This window comes from Dermacentor albipictus, chromosome 5, assembly GCF_038994185.2.
Source record: "Dermacentor albipictus isolate Rhodes 1998 colony chromosome 5, USDA_Dalb.pri_finalv2, whole genome shotgun sequence".
NCBI lineage: Eukaryota > Metazoa > Arthropoda > Arachnida > Ixodida > Ixodidae > Dermacentor > Dermacentor albipictus.
Window position 1 is genome coordinate 48,007,276 of NC_091825.1, and position 13,792 is coordinate 48,021,067.

Genomic DNA, 13,792 nt, shown 5'->3' on the forward strand with positions numbered 1-13,792 from the left:
ACTGTGGCGCGTTATTGCTCGAGTAGAGTCCACAGTCCCCAGGCTGTGCTCCCACCAGCGCCATCATTATGACGAGAGTGGTGGTGGCCCCGTACATGTGCTGCAAATTCTGTTCTAGATATACACCAGGTGAAACCAGGATTTTTATGCTGTCCAAAATTGCATTGCAGCCTGGCTCTAACTACTGTCATACCCACCCTATATATATATATATATATATATATATATATATATAGTCATATAATGAGAAGCCAACAAACACTGACACCAAGTACAACATAGGGGAAATTGCGTGAGCTTAATAAATGAAATCAAGTAATGATAAATTAATGGAAAATAAAGTGGATGAAAAAACAACTTGCCGCAGGTGGGAACCGAACCCACAACCTTCGCATGTCGCGTGCGATGCTCTACCAATTGAGCTACCGTGGCGGCGTTTCCCCATCCACTTTCTTGGGTATTTATGTGTACTAGTAGAACCCTGGGAGTGTTAGCCAGCGCCCCCACTCACAGGTCTGTGAGTGGGGGCGCTGGCTAACACTCCCAGGGTTCTACTAGTACACATAAATACCCAAGAAAGTGGATGGGGAAACGCCGCCACGGTAGCTCAATTGGTAGAGCATCGCACGCGACATGCGAAGGTTGTGGGTTCGGTTCCCACCTGCGGCAAGTTGTTTTTTCATCCACTTTATTTTCCATTAATTTATCATTACTTGATTTCATTTATTAAGCTCACGCAATTTCCCCTATGTTGTACTTGGTGTCAGTGTTTGTTGGCTTCTCATTATATGACTAATAATTATCGGGTCCCTCGGTTTACCCCCTTTCTTCTCGTTTATATATATATATATATATATATATATATATATATATATATATATATATATATATATATATAGAGAGAGAGAGAGAGAGAGATTCCGTTCACAGTGCTCTTTATATACGGGCGTCTTGAGCGTTGGAAGAAAAGCCAGAGGCATTTTTGCGGGACAGAAAAAAACGAATGTACACGTATTTATAAAAAGCCATTGCACATAACCGCGCCGACCAGCGCATGCTCACAAACACGCCAAAACTGCAGCGGATAAAACGTGTGTTAAAGAATGAACTTGGCCGGTACAACGTAAATCTGTTCCAGTATGTTTTGGTTCCAAATCGGCCTTTAACACTCCGTGATAGGTAAAAGTGACTGGGGCTCTGCCTATGTAGGCGTGGCGCCCGCCCACACGGGCTGGACCCGAACAATTGTGACCTATCACGGAGGGCTCATGGCCGATTTGGAAGAAAAAGAGGCTGGAATAATTTTATACGTGCCCTGCTGTAAAAGATCATGAGCCATTCCACTCTGTGAAGGTAGATGACCAGCGAAGCTGTTTAGTGTATGACACAGAGGTGACCCAGAATATTGAAGAAAGGTACGAACATATTTGTTGTCCTAATCTGTGGTAATCGTGGTGGCTTAGGTACGCACACACATTCGCGTATCACCTCTGTTATTAAATGTGTCCGTAACGTAAGACAATGAATGGCTCGTACTCCCTAAAGAACGGCTCGGCCTCGGAGCCTAATGGGGAGGCCTACCGCGGCCTCCGCATTACGACGACAGAAAAATAAAATTCTACGCTGGAATGATGAGGGGAAGAACCTGATCCCACCTCGGCCTGGGTGCCAGAGCCGGGCTCAGACAGCCCCTTTTCGGTGGAAATAAAAGTTCATTCATTCATTCACTCATTTATTCATGAGCGACGACGGAGCCAGCCGTGGAAGACGACGACGCTCGAGCCATCGTTGATGTTGGTAGTTTTTTTCACACTGGGGCCATCTGTGGAAGCAGACGAAGAATGCGCGAGCATTGGCACTATAGCGTGTTTGCGTGGCTGGCGCCAAGAACTTTTAAAATTCATTTTTGCAAAGGTGTACCAAACCTTTTTCAAAAACATCTGTTCTTTCACTTGTGCCTAGGACCTCCTTGGGTGCCACGTGTGACAAGGGTGAGAAAGAGAGAGAGTAAAACTTTATTCAATGTAAACAAAATAAGGCACGATGTTTGGAGCCCCTATTCCAGGGCCCCACTGGCACGAGCGGCTCGCTGGGCTTGGTCCAGAAGAGCAAACTGGCTCTCCCGACCCTCGTCCGCAAGCCATGCCTCCCACTGCCTATTCCTCATTAGTGGATGTTGGTGTAATATGGGACTGTCTATGTGCGGAGGCCTCCTAGGGCACTCCCATGTAATGTGTTGTAGTGTTAGTGTGTCTGTGCACCATGGGCACTCGTCAGTGAACCTCGTGGGTTGTATTCTGTGTAGGTGGTGCAGGTTGGGGTATGTATTCGTCTGAATACGACGCCAGTCCCTCTCCTGTTGGCTGTTTAAATCAGAGTGAGATGTCCAAAGCGTCTCCGCTACTGCCTTTGCTGTAGGAGGATGTCACGAGAATTCGGTAGAAGGTCGCCACTAGGCCATGCCTTTGCTCGTACGTTTAATCCTCGACCAATACGGTCTGACCTCGCGTTTCCTGCCAGTCGCTCGTGTGCCGGACACCATACGATAGTGTGGTGCCTCTCTAGTTGCGTGCCTAAAATTTTGATTATTGATTTGGGTGCAGTTCCATGTAAAAACAGGCGGCAAGCCGCTTGTGAGTCGGATAATATGACAGCCGAATTGGGTTGGCGCTCGGCATCCTGAATGGCCAAGGCGATGGCTGCAGCCTCTGCCACGCATACCGAAGCGGCTTTGAAGGATGCCGTTGTTATGTTGTTGTTGCATGTAGAGACTATGGTGAAAGTGTCTGAGCTGGCTCAACTGGCATCCGTATAATAGACCCCCGGTCCCATGCCAAAAGGTTTGTGAAGGGTCTTTACCCTTGCTCTGCGTCGTCCGGGATGGTACTTGGGGTGCATGTTTTTGGGAATTGGGGTCACTGCGATGTGCGATCGAACATTGTGGTCTATCTGTGCCGTTTCCTCTCCGCAATACTGGGGTCTCAGGGGAAAGCCTAACCTCGACAATACTTCCATACTCTGAGTTAAAGAACAAAGTCGTTGTGTGTGGGCGTAAACGTCGCGACTGCGTACTCGTCAAAAGTATTGTGCAGGCCCAGTCCCTCGAACCTCTTTGTACTAGCGCATTCGGGAAGACCAAGGGCGGCTTTGAAGGCTTTTCTTATTATTGTGTTTGCCTGTATAATCTTTTGGTTTATCAAGGCCTGATAGGGAAGGGCGTATGGGATTCGGCTAATTACGAATGCGTGAACCAGGTTGATGGTCTCTCCCTCAGTTAGGCCGTTTTTCTTTTGTGGGGTTTTACGTGCCAAAACCACTTTCTGAATATGAGGCACGCCGTAGTGGAGGACTCCGGAAATTTCGACCACCTGGGGTTCTTTAACGTGCACCTAAACCTAAGTACACGGGTGTTTTCGCATTTCGCCCCCATCGAAATGCGGCCCTCGTGGCCGGGATTCTCAGTTAGGCCGTCACTGCTCCTTGCCACTCTCCGTATCATTCTGGCCACCTTTCCTGTGACCGCCTTTAGTTTTTGAAGGGTGTGAGATGTTCCAGCGTTCTGCTGTATCCACATCCCCAATGTTCTGAGTATCTCCACTTCACGAATTGGCGCCCCGTCGAGAGTCAGAGCGAGCGGCACCCAGTCCTTCTTTCTTGCGTGTTTTGCGCGCACCCGAATGAATTCCAATTTTTCGGGTAGGCATGCCATGTCCGCCGCCCTCGCGTATTCCACGACTGCGTCTATGGCATTTGAAGAGTTTCTTGCTTGTCCCCGTAGCACCCCTGGTGAGCCCAGAACGGGATGCCATCGGCATATATCGCACAACCGAGATTCGGGTGTTTATCTAGCTCCAGGGCTAGCTTTTTCATCCCTACATTAAATAGCAGTGGAGAGAGTATAGCTCCCTGAGGGGTACCTCTGTCGGGACAGTTGAAGATGTCGGACCTCGTGGAGCCTAATCCGATTGTGGCCGTGCGGTCGCTGAGGAACGAGCGCACTAGTTATAAATTCGCGTTCCGCAGTTCACCGCTTCCAGTTCCTCCAGAATTGCGTGGTGGGAGACGCTGTCGAAGGCCTTTTTGATGTCCAATGCCAGTGCAAATTTATCGTCCGACCCTCTGTTTGGGTGCAGGACCTCGTGCTTTAGTAGTATAAAAACGCCCTGCGCTGACACGTGGGGTCGGAAAACGAACATGTTGGAGGGGAACATACTGTATAGCTCCATGTGGTTCGAGAGCCGGACCTGCACAACCTTTTCAAAGAGTTTCCCCGCGCACGACGTTAGGGAGATGGGTCGAAGGTTGTTGATGTTACGAGGCTTACCTGGTTTTGGAATAAGAATAATTTTTGCTTCCTTCCATTCTTTTGGAAGGACGCCTTCCTCTGTCCAGACCATGTCGTTAAAGAATTTGGCCAAGCTCTTCAGCGTGTGGTCACTTAGATTGCGAATCATTGCGTTCGTGACCTGATCTACCCCTGGGGTCGTGTTTTTCTTGAAGTGTGCCGCTGCGTAATTCTCTTCAAAGATTATGGGGGCGTCCAGTTCCGGTTGGTCCTGACCTTCGTAAACGGGTTTGATGGATTGCCCGGTCGGTACAGTTCCTACATATATCTGTTTAATTTTGTCTATCATGTCAGCTTCCCGACCTTCAAACTCGTCTTCAAGCAGCTTGAGTGTGCGATTAGCGACTGTTTTTGTTCCTTCCGGGTCAATCATACTTCTAAGAATGCGCCATGGTTTCTTTGTATTCAACGTGCCCCGAAGCGAGTCGCTGAACTGACGCCAATCACTGTCGCTTAACTTTTGTGCGTATTCGTTAGCTTCCTGCGCTAGCTGAGCTATCTGTATCCTGAGTTTGCGATTAAGCTTCTGCCTTTTCGATCTTTTTGTGAGGCCTCTCCGGGCTTCCCAGAGATGCAAGAGGTGACGATCCACGGCTGGAGTCTCCATTGTCGTTTCAATTGTTTTTGTGACCCCAGAGTGAATAACTCGGATCCGCTCGGGCCATTCTCCTACGTCTGTTATGCTGCCGATTGTTTTCTGTTTTTCACGAGATTTGGTCCTGTCGGATAGCCTTGCCTTGCCAATAGCCCTTCGAATCCTGGCTGCATTAACCGATATGCTTAAGATATGTGACAAGGGTAGTTCAAGAGCCCGTTACAGGTCCCCAAGCCCACAGAGGTATGTGCCATTGAGCTTGGACCCTTTCTGGAGAATTACCGGGACCGGCACATATGAATCATGATTTGTTTTTGTCAACAACTTGGGGGGAGGTGCACGTTTTTTCCCCCATCCTAGCCACAGACAGCTTCGCTGTAAAAATTTGTTCATAAATGGGAGCGTCAAGGCCAACTTCTGAGCAACAGTTTCTTGCTTGTGCACTGAACGAAGACATGCGAAGAGCTATGCATGGCAAGTTGGATTTAAAAGCTGCTACAGAAATGCCGTGCAATATCTCGCACAACACAAGGTGTTCTCTACTGGACAAAATAGCTGCGCCGCGCTGTTTGGCTCTGGAATGCGTCGAAAACCTTGACGCTTTCGCTCCACTAATGCTTACTAGTGTTTCCACTTGTAATTCATAACACTGCAATCAAGGCGAATAATAAATAAATAAATAAATAAATAAATAAATAAATAAATAAATAATGTTTTATTTATTGTTGCATCAGGAAACATTACAGGAGGATAGTTATGTGTAGCGCCGTGCCGTTAATGACAGTTCTACAAGGATGTGTCAGCACACTCCCTGGCAGACCTCAAGCGGGCTGGCTCGCAATCACATGTTGGAAAATATTTTTTTCGGGAAATGATTGTAGTGTTGGGTGGGGCGTGCCACCCTCACCATAATAATGGACACTTGAAAGCCACGAAATTGCTTGAATACTTTTCTTGAGACGACCATGTTGAGAGGCTTATTGGTTTATTATTTCGGTCAGTGCAAGTAAAGCGTAAGTGCCGTACTTATTCAAATCTAAGTCCGTCTCGATTCAAAGCCATCCGCCGAAATTTAGGAATCCAGAAAAATGACATTATTGAATCTAAATCTAACGAATACAGGGATTCGACTGGGAGGAGGACATGCAGCACTCTAGAGACGTTGCACTTTTGCAATACTCGTATAGATGCTTAGACAGCAAAAAGTTAAATACACTTAGACGGGAACCATGAAGTAGTACCTACGTATTCCAACATCTTTTTTTTCTTTTCTTTGACTACACTAGCTGGCCACGTTCATCTAACTTCATCTTTTTCTACATCCTGCCCCACCCAAGAAGCAGTGGGCATCTCCAGGTGATGCAGGACATTAACGGGCCTTTTGAGTATTTTGCCGCCGTGCGTTTGGATGGCGTGGGCCCGTACCGGTCCATCGCGGCCGTGATATACATTGCGTACTCGAGCCAGTGGCCAAAGATCTGTTGCTTCTGTCATCTTCTATTCAAACGACATCGTCCATTCGTACTTTGGTTTGAGCTTTGTGGGTACTGATGCACTGATCGTAAGTCCAGGAGACACCCCTTTTTCCATTTTCCCCAGAGATGATCAAGGATCCTCTGACGGTACTCGAGCTTCCCGATAACATTTTTTCATGTCGCTTGTGGCCCTGACGAGGTTTCGCAGAAGCTGGGATCCGCATTATCCAGCATTGAGTTTCCAGCCTGGAAGTGCGCCGGACATGCCAGCGACGGTTCTCTTGCTTTCGAGTACTTGTAAGTCAAATGGTGGGAGTTAATCACGGATTCTATTTACAGTAGTAGAGTCCTCAACCCTTTGCTTTTCAGACTGCTCTTCCCGAAAACTTGGCGCAGGGCTGACTTGATCGACCGTACTTGGATTTCCCACCGGCCACCCCACAATGGCGCGTTGGGCGCCAGGAATGTCAACGATATTCCATGGTTGACGAGAAATGAAGCAAATGCAGAAGCATTCATAGTGCGCCCCACGTCGCGTAAATCTCTGCTTACCCTTCCTCTTCCCTTCCCTGTTCCCCAGTGCAGAGTTGCAGACTAGAGCGCACTAGCTCTGATCGACCTCTCTGTCTTTCCTGTAAATAAATTCTATCTGTCTGCTTGCCCTCTTGATGTTCCGGGCATTGTCAGAATACATCGTGAGAGGCACTCCTCTACGAGCAAGGAACCTTCTGAAGGCAAGAAGGAAAGTGTGAGACGAGATGCCTACTCTCATTTCTAGATGCACCGCTCGAGGTTTTCGACAGGTAGAAAGCACAATCTAAACCTTGGTGCACTGAGTTTCTATTCCGCTGCACTTTACATATAATGGGCCTGCGAAAGAGATTCCCACAACTTCAAATTGAAGGAATAGTGGCTCGGTCTGTCTGTAGTGCAGTATAAACTACGCTCACTGCCTTGCTGCGGGATCATTTGCAGAGAAAGAAGTTGTTTATAATCCTTTTTTGTCGCCTCGCAGGCATGAACAATCCAGAAGCGATCATGAATTTGCGCCAGCGTGGTTGATACTCCTTCATGTAGAACAGGCAGTTTGCCTCCATAATCATCAGCCTCGTGAATACGTGATTCTGAGGCAGAATCACAGGATATTCTCCTTGATCCGTAAGTTGCGTTTTCTGTAGACGTCTGTGCATATGAAGTTGCCCTTTGTTGTAGGTCATGTGACGTCATGTTGTGGTCTCGGTATGTAGGTCGTGCAGGATGGAGTGTCTTGAGAGAGTGCATCCGCCAGACAGCTGTTCGATTTCCTGGGAGAAAGCGCTGTGCGGAGCTCTCGTTATCGAAAATTTTTCGGCAATATTCAACTCTGCCACTGTAATAGGCCCGGTAGGCACAGGCCGTGCGCGCCGACTCTTTTCCACATATCTAGACATCAATGGTTTGACTCGTAGAAACTTGGATAAGCTGCTGTACTTTCTCGCGTTTATGACTTCACATTGTTCTTGTGTCGAGAACTTTCTTTGTTGCAATTGCGAGTTCTGTTTTGCATTCAACTTCTGTGATACAAACGGCAATTAGTTCAACTGACCACCTCGTTTCACACCAAATTTCTGCTAGAGATTCTTCTGTAGTACGCACTCATAAAACCCTGATCATGAGATGAGTGCCACAGTCCAAACCAACCTTTTGTCAAACTGGTTCTTGGATTCTCCAATCGAACATCGTATGATTCGCGATGAGGCCTGGAACGTCTGGGCAGCGCATGACTTCACCTTTCACGACTTGGTATAGGTAGTCAGGACATATTAGCAAGGCAATCATAGAGTCTGAGGTATCTTCAAAAACGAAGGTATCGTTCGCCAGCAGCTTCCCTTGCCAACTGAAAGCTTGCACAAATGCGCTGTCTAACGCCGATACAGCTGCATCATGGCAGGTAACAGCAACTACAACAGCTTCTATGCTGAACACGGCTTTGCTATACCAATTTAGAAGTGGCACATCTACCACTTCGTGATTTTCCGCTACTGATGGGCAAGTACTTCCGAAGGTGTTTAGCGCTAGTGGTTTCTTTCCAAGCATCTTTAATTTGAGCTTCAGAGTCATGATTTGTTGGATGAAAGACCTTTCGCTGCCTCCATCTAAAATTCCACTGACGTATCTGCTTTTGTCGTTATTTACGATCTGTGTTAAGAACGTCTGGAGATACATCACGTTGTCCGTAGTGCGCTGCTTGGTGAGCGATGCAACTTCATAGGAGGAAAGAGTGACAGAAGAAACACACACCGGACTGCTTCCTGATGGTTTTGTTGTGGTCGTTGTCGCCGTTGTCCTCTTGTAATTGGGATCACGCATACTTGATGCATGTCTTCAGCATCAAGAACAACAGACGAGCTTGACATCGCAATCTTTCGCTCTGTGACCTCTTGACGTGCAGGAGAAGCATCGGTTGTCTTTTGTTAACTGATTTTTTTAATAGCAAGAGGTATGTCTGCGTTGCAGCTGCGTGTCCCAAGTTGATGAGTTTGACAGAAGAAATATTCCAGTCTTGTAGCAGATGTTGTGAAGTCGGGCGGGAGGTCCGTGCAGCCCCGAAGGTTCCATGGATGGTGGTGCCGTGCCAGGTGCCGGGACAAAGAAGGGTTTCGAGTGACGTTCAAAGAACGAGGAAATGGATTATATTAAAAAAAGGTACGTGATTCAGTTTTACAAACAGGGCTTCAACTATTGGAGCACACTACATGCTAGAGTCTTTGCATGTCCGAGCGTTCTCCCTTTCCCAGCCATCCGGATGCGCTTTTTATGGCGTTTCTTTCTCCCTTTTCCACGTCGAGGGAATGCACTGGTCAATCACAAACGCCGAATAGTTTATCACCTCCTGTTCCCAAATGTCCCATGTGTCTCCAACGTTGCGCAGTACGAGGCGACCACGTGGCAAACTATCAACAGGCCGTTGACGACTTTCCCCGGGAGGTCTCGACAATGACACTGTCATCAATCAGTGGCCTCTTCGTGACGGTCAGGAGGGGGTGACGTAATTCTCTTGAAGCGAGCTGCCTTGAGTGAACGATGAGGCTTGATCAGCACCCACGCAATCCGCATGTCTGCTGGAGAAGCATCCTTTGCTCCGAGGAATCGTCAGGCACGAGAGCATACAGAAATATCTGACAAGATAATTTTGCAGGCAGATATATGAAACTCTCCTGTCGGATCTTTCTGTGCGTCCAAAGCTGTAAGAATGGTTACGTAGTTTTCAACTACGTCTTTTGTCGTCGCACATTTAGTTAGAACTCTGTTGTCGTCGGTTATGTATATTTTGTAAGGGCCTAACAGTAACGGTGTTTCTAATGTGACAAGAAAACTGCCTTAAATGTGTAAAAATGTTCACAGTGCATTACTACCATTACTCTAAATTATCATTACTGCCATAAATCTAAAGCAATAAAACATACAGAACAGCATAAGTTACAATAAAGCCCAAGCTCAAAACAAGAATACGAACCACATAGCAATTGATGATAAGGCGCTCCTGATTACAATGCGAAGCACGTAGCACTCCCCACATGCGTTTCCCGCAAAAGATGACTGCGGCGCAAGGCGAAGGCAGCTAGGCGACGTGGGGAGTGACGTCCCTAGTCTTTCGCATATAAGATAACCAGCCTAGCAACTGGTTTCAACGTTGTTGCAGCACCGCTATGGGCGGCGGCGTGCTGTCGAAATTTCCGTTACTTCTTTTAAGACCATCACTCTAAATTACCGCAACTACCATTACTGTAAAACAAGAAAACATTGCATAAGGTCCTCCGCCGTTGCACAGGGGCTTTCAACAGCGTTTCTGGACATGCACTTTCGCAGGGCCGGGATGGCGAGTCAATTTCTTTATTTGATTTTTTTACAAGCTAAACTTTGCGGTAATGTGCTATATTATCCAGCAGCGTGTGTCCCTTCGCTCGCGCTGCTGTGCACGCTGTTAACTAAACAAAAGATAACCCCACACTCCTATCGATCGGCCAGTCTGCGAGAACACGTGACCTGGGGTTTGCAGTGCGCCATGAGTAAGCCTCAAGTCGTTTGTCGAAAAGCGAGAAAAGCGAGTGCAAAACGAATACGAGATGAACGAGAAACTGCTACCGCAGGGGCGTTTTGAAACTGTTAGAAATAAGGCAAGCATACATGCGAGGTAAAAAAGAATCAGCATAAATCCCGACACGTTAGCTTGTTGGAGCTGTGCAAACGAAGCTAAAGCGCACAGATGCCCCTGAACACACGCTTGCTGCAGTACACCCACTTTAGCTCAGTAGCTTGAAAGCGCTGATGTTATCGTATGTGTTTTTTTCCCGCTCTTTATTTTTTCTCTCGTTCTTATGGAAGCAAGTTAATGGATGACGCTGTGAACACCCGTTTCTTATTATCATCAAACAGATATGTTCTTCTTTCATTTCTCATTTTCCATCAGTTCATTGCGCCATCATGACGAGTAAAAGCAATTTAGCTGTGGAGCCCGAAAGGCGGTTTCGAAGGGAAGCAGCTGTAACAATTGAACGGATAACTGCTGCCTTTTCCGTTTGCACGTGACGTGCCAACAGAAGCTACTTTTTCATATCTACTTTTGCAAGTCCTTGCAACTCATAAATTCTAGCTTCAATGAGGGAAGGATATACAGGAGCCGACGATGGAAGTATCGGGTATAAAAGCAGCAAATATTCCTTTCCTCAAACACACCATCACCTGCCCAGCTGACGAGAATTGTGTTCCTGCGATATCGGCGTACGCTCTGAAGAGAGAGAGAGAGAGAATCCAAACATGGGATTCAACGGCTTCTTCGGTACTTTGCTTCTGATTGCGGGGACGACGAGCGGGGCCTCGGCTTCAACGTTCAGTGAGCAGCTTATTAAGAGAGAAGGACAAGCGCAAATTGGACGATATTTATGCGAAATGCGGCAATATTTCAACATGCAGTGCAAAGACCACGGAGACCGTTAAAATTATGATGATGGGGCAGCATAATGGAAGCAAATTGAGTTATGAAGGCTATAAAGAAAAAGATTGGGTAAGTTTATAGCTATATGGTGTTTTTCATAATTGTATTTTGGCTAAGTTCTCTGTTGTAGGATGATTACTAGAAGCGTATTAAATGAAAGGCAAATTTAATCCTTCTGAATTTAGGTCCAGTACCCGCACGTCAGTGTGAGGTCACGAATTCCAAAGCAGCTGTTACGTATTTCGGGGTATTTTGGGGCCGCTAGAAGGTCTCGAGTCCTCTTTTTTAGGTCGCCAATGCTGCTGTCATGGTAAGAGTTAGTTTTGATGACATTTTAAACCGGGGGTAATCCAGCGATACAATTAACGTTACTTTTCGCTTTAGTATCTCTTAAACATACTCACGTTTAGAATATATTAAAGAAGCCGAAATGGTTACCTTTATTATATTTAGCTTAATTGCCACTTTTTATACATTTATTCTTTTTGCTAAGATCTAAAAATATTTTTAATGCAAAACTTATATAACCGAGGTCGCTGAGGTGCATTCTAACCTAATATACCCACAGTAACTGAGTTATAAGTGAACCAAGCAGAACCACGGACAACGGATAATAACTTTAAAACGGGCTCCTTGCTTCAAGCATTGTCATAAAACATTATCCGTGGTCTTATAACTAACAACGTGCCCTAGCTAAACGCTGAAGAGAAAATAAATTGTGTCTTATATTTATTGTGCAGTGCACGTAGAAATGTTAAGCAAGGGTCACCTTACTGAACGGAGAATGTCAATCCTGATTAAGTAAAAAAAAAACAGCTTTTGAAACATAAGAACCTCTATTTTCTTGAAACGTGCTTCTGGCGCAGCAAAACTAAGCGGGAAGCAGAAAGGAAGAAAAGAGGGCTACATTACAAGCATCAAGCAACTAGACCAACATTGCTTTCTGCTGCTTTCTCTTTTCACGTTTTCAGCGTCCTGCTGCAACGTCATGCTGAACAATATAATGAAAATAGGCACCGTAAGTCGCACGAATTGCTTTTCTGACTGCACAAGTTTTGCCTCACTTCGTATCACTGAAACGCTGCAGGCCAATGCCAAAATTCAGTCATATCTGATTAGCGCTAGAAAAGACTAATGATGAGAATGATAAGCGCACAGAACGCGACGTGATAGCGACGCTGTGTTTCACGTTATCCTGCTACTTCTCTATAGCGCTATTCCTATATCTCAATCCTGGAATACGCATCAATTAGCCAAGCTTTCTCTACCACTTGTAATTACGCTGGCAGAGCGCATTCAGTTAAAGGCGTCATTTAAAGATTTGTCCATTGAACGGCGCCGCTCTCACAATATTGCTAAGGGAAGCGACTTGGACAAACGCAGCATAAATTTAAAGATTTCATGACCTTACGTCGCGTCGAATTTACATTCACTTCATGAACTTAAAGTTGTCATTTTGTGTTCCGACTGATATACGACTCAACCCAGTGGACTAAAACAGACTGCAGTGAGGACATACATTAGTTTGGTACGCTCAGTATTTCACTGTTCTTGCGTTCTCCAGGGTAGCGTATCCCACCACTGGATCAGTTGTTGCGACGCCTGGTTCTTGCAGCTCGACCAGCGTTTATATTGGGTAGCGTGGCGTTGTCGGCGGGCTGACGGCGTCCAGCAGACCATGGCAACCAGGCAAGGACGAGATGATGGCTAGTGCGAAACTTGCGCTCTTTATTCAATGGTTGGTGAAAGATAAAAAGAAGAGACTGAAGGGTAAAAGTACATCGCGGAGCCCCTTTAAAGGGGCTCACTAAAATCGTAGGCGGGATCTTGTTCACGTCAACATCACGTGACAGGCACTGAGCCTAGTTGTGGATGGGCGGCTCCCGCTTTCGGTGAGCTGAATGGGCCCGCTTCGGCAGGTCGCACTCCGCAGGTGACGTTGTCAGTCCTCGTCGTGGCTTTGCAGCTGCTCTCACTTTCGGTGAGCCTGTAGGTCTGGGAGGGGCGGCTTAATCCTTTCTTCTAGGCAACGCTGGTTCGCGGAAGTTCTCCTGTAGAGCTTGACAGTTCGTGGAAAGGGTCCCTCTTTGAGTCGCACAGTTTGTGAAAAGGGTTCCTCCACACACACACAAAGTTGCCTGTGAACACTGCGGGGTGCCAGCGAGAACGGAAACCCCTCGAGACAACTATAGCAAATTAGGCATCCATCATTCGTTCCGCTTAGGCAAACACACACATGAAAAGGCCTGTAAGCACTGCGGGGCGTCCACCAGACGGGCATCCCCTCGAGACAACCATAGCAAATGAGGAATCCACTCTTAGTTTCGCTCAGGCATGGCGCTAGAGCATCCTTTTTGCCTGGGTGTTACACGCCAACCGTAACAGCATCTACGGCGGGAGAG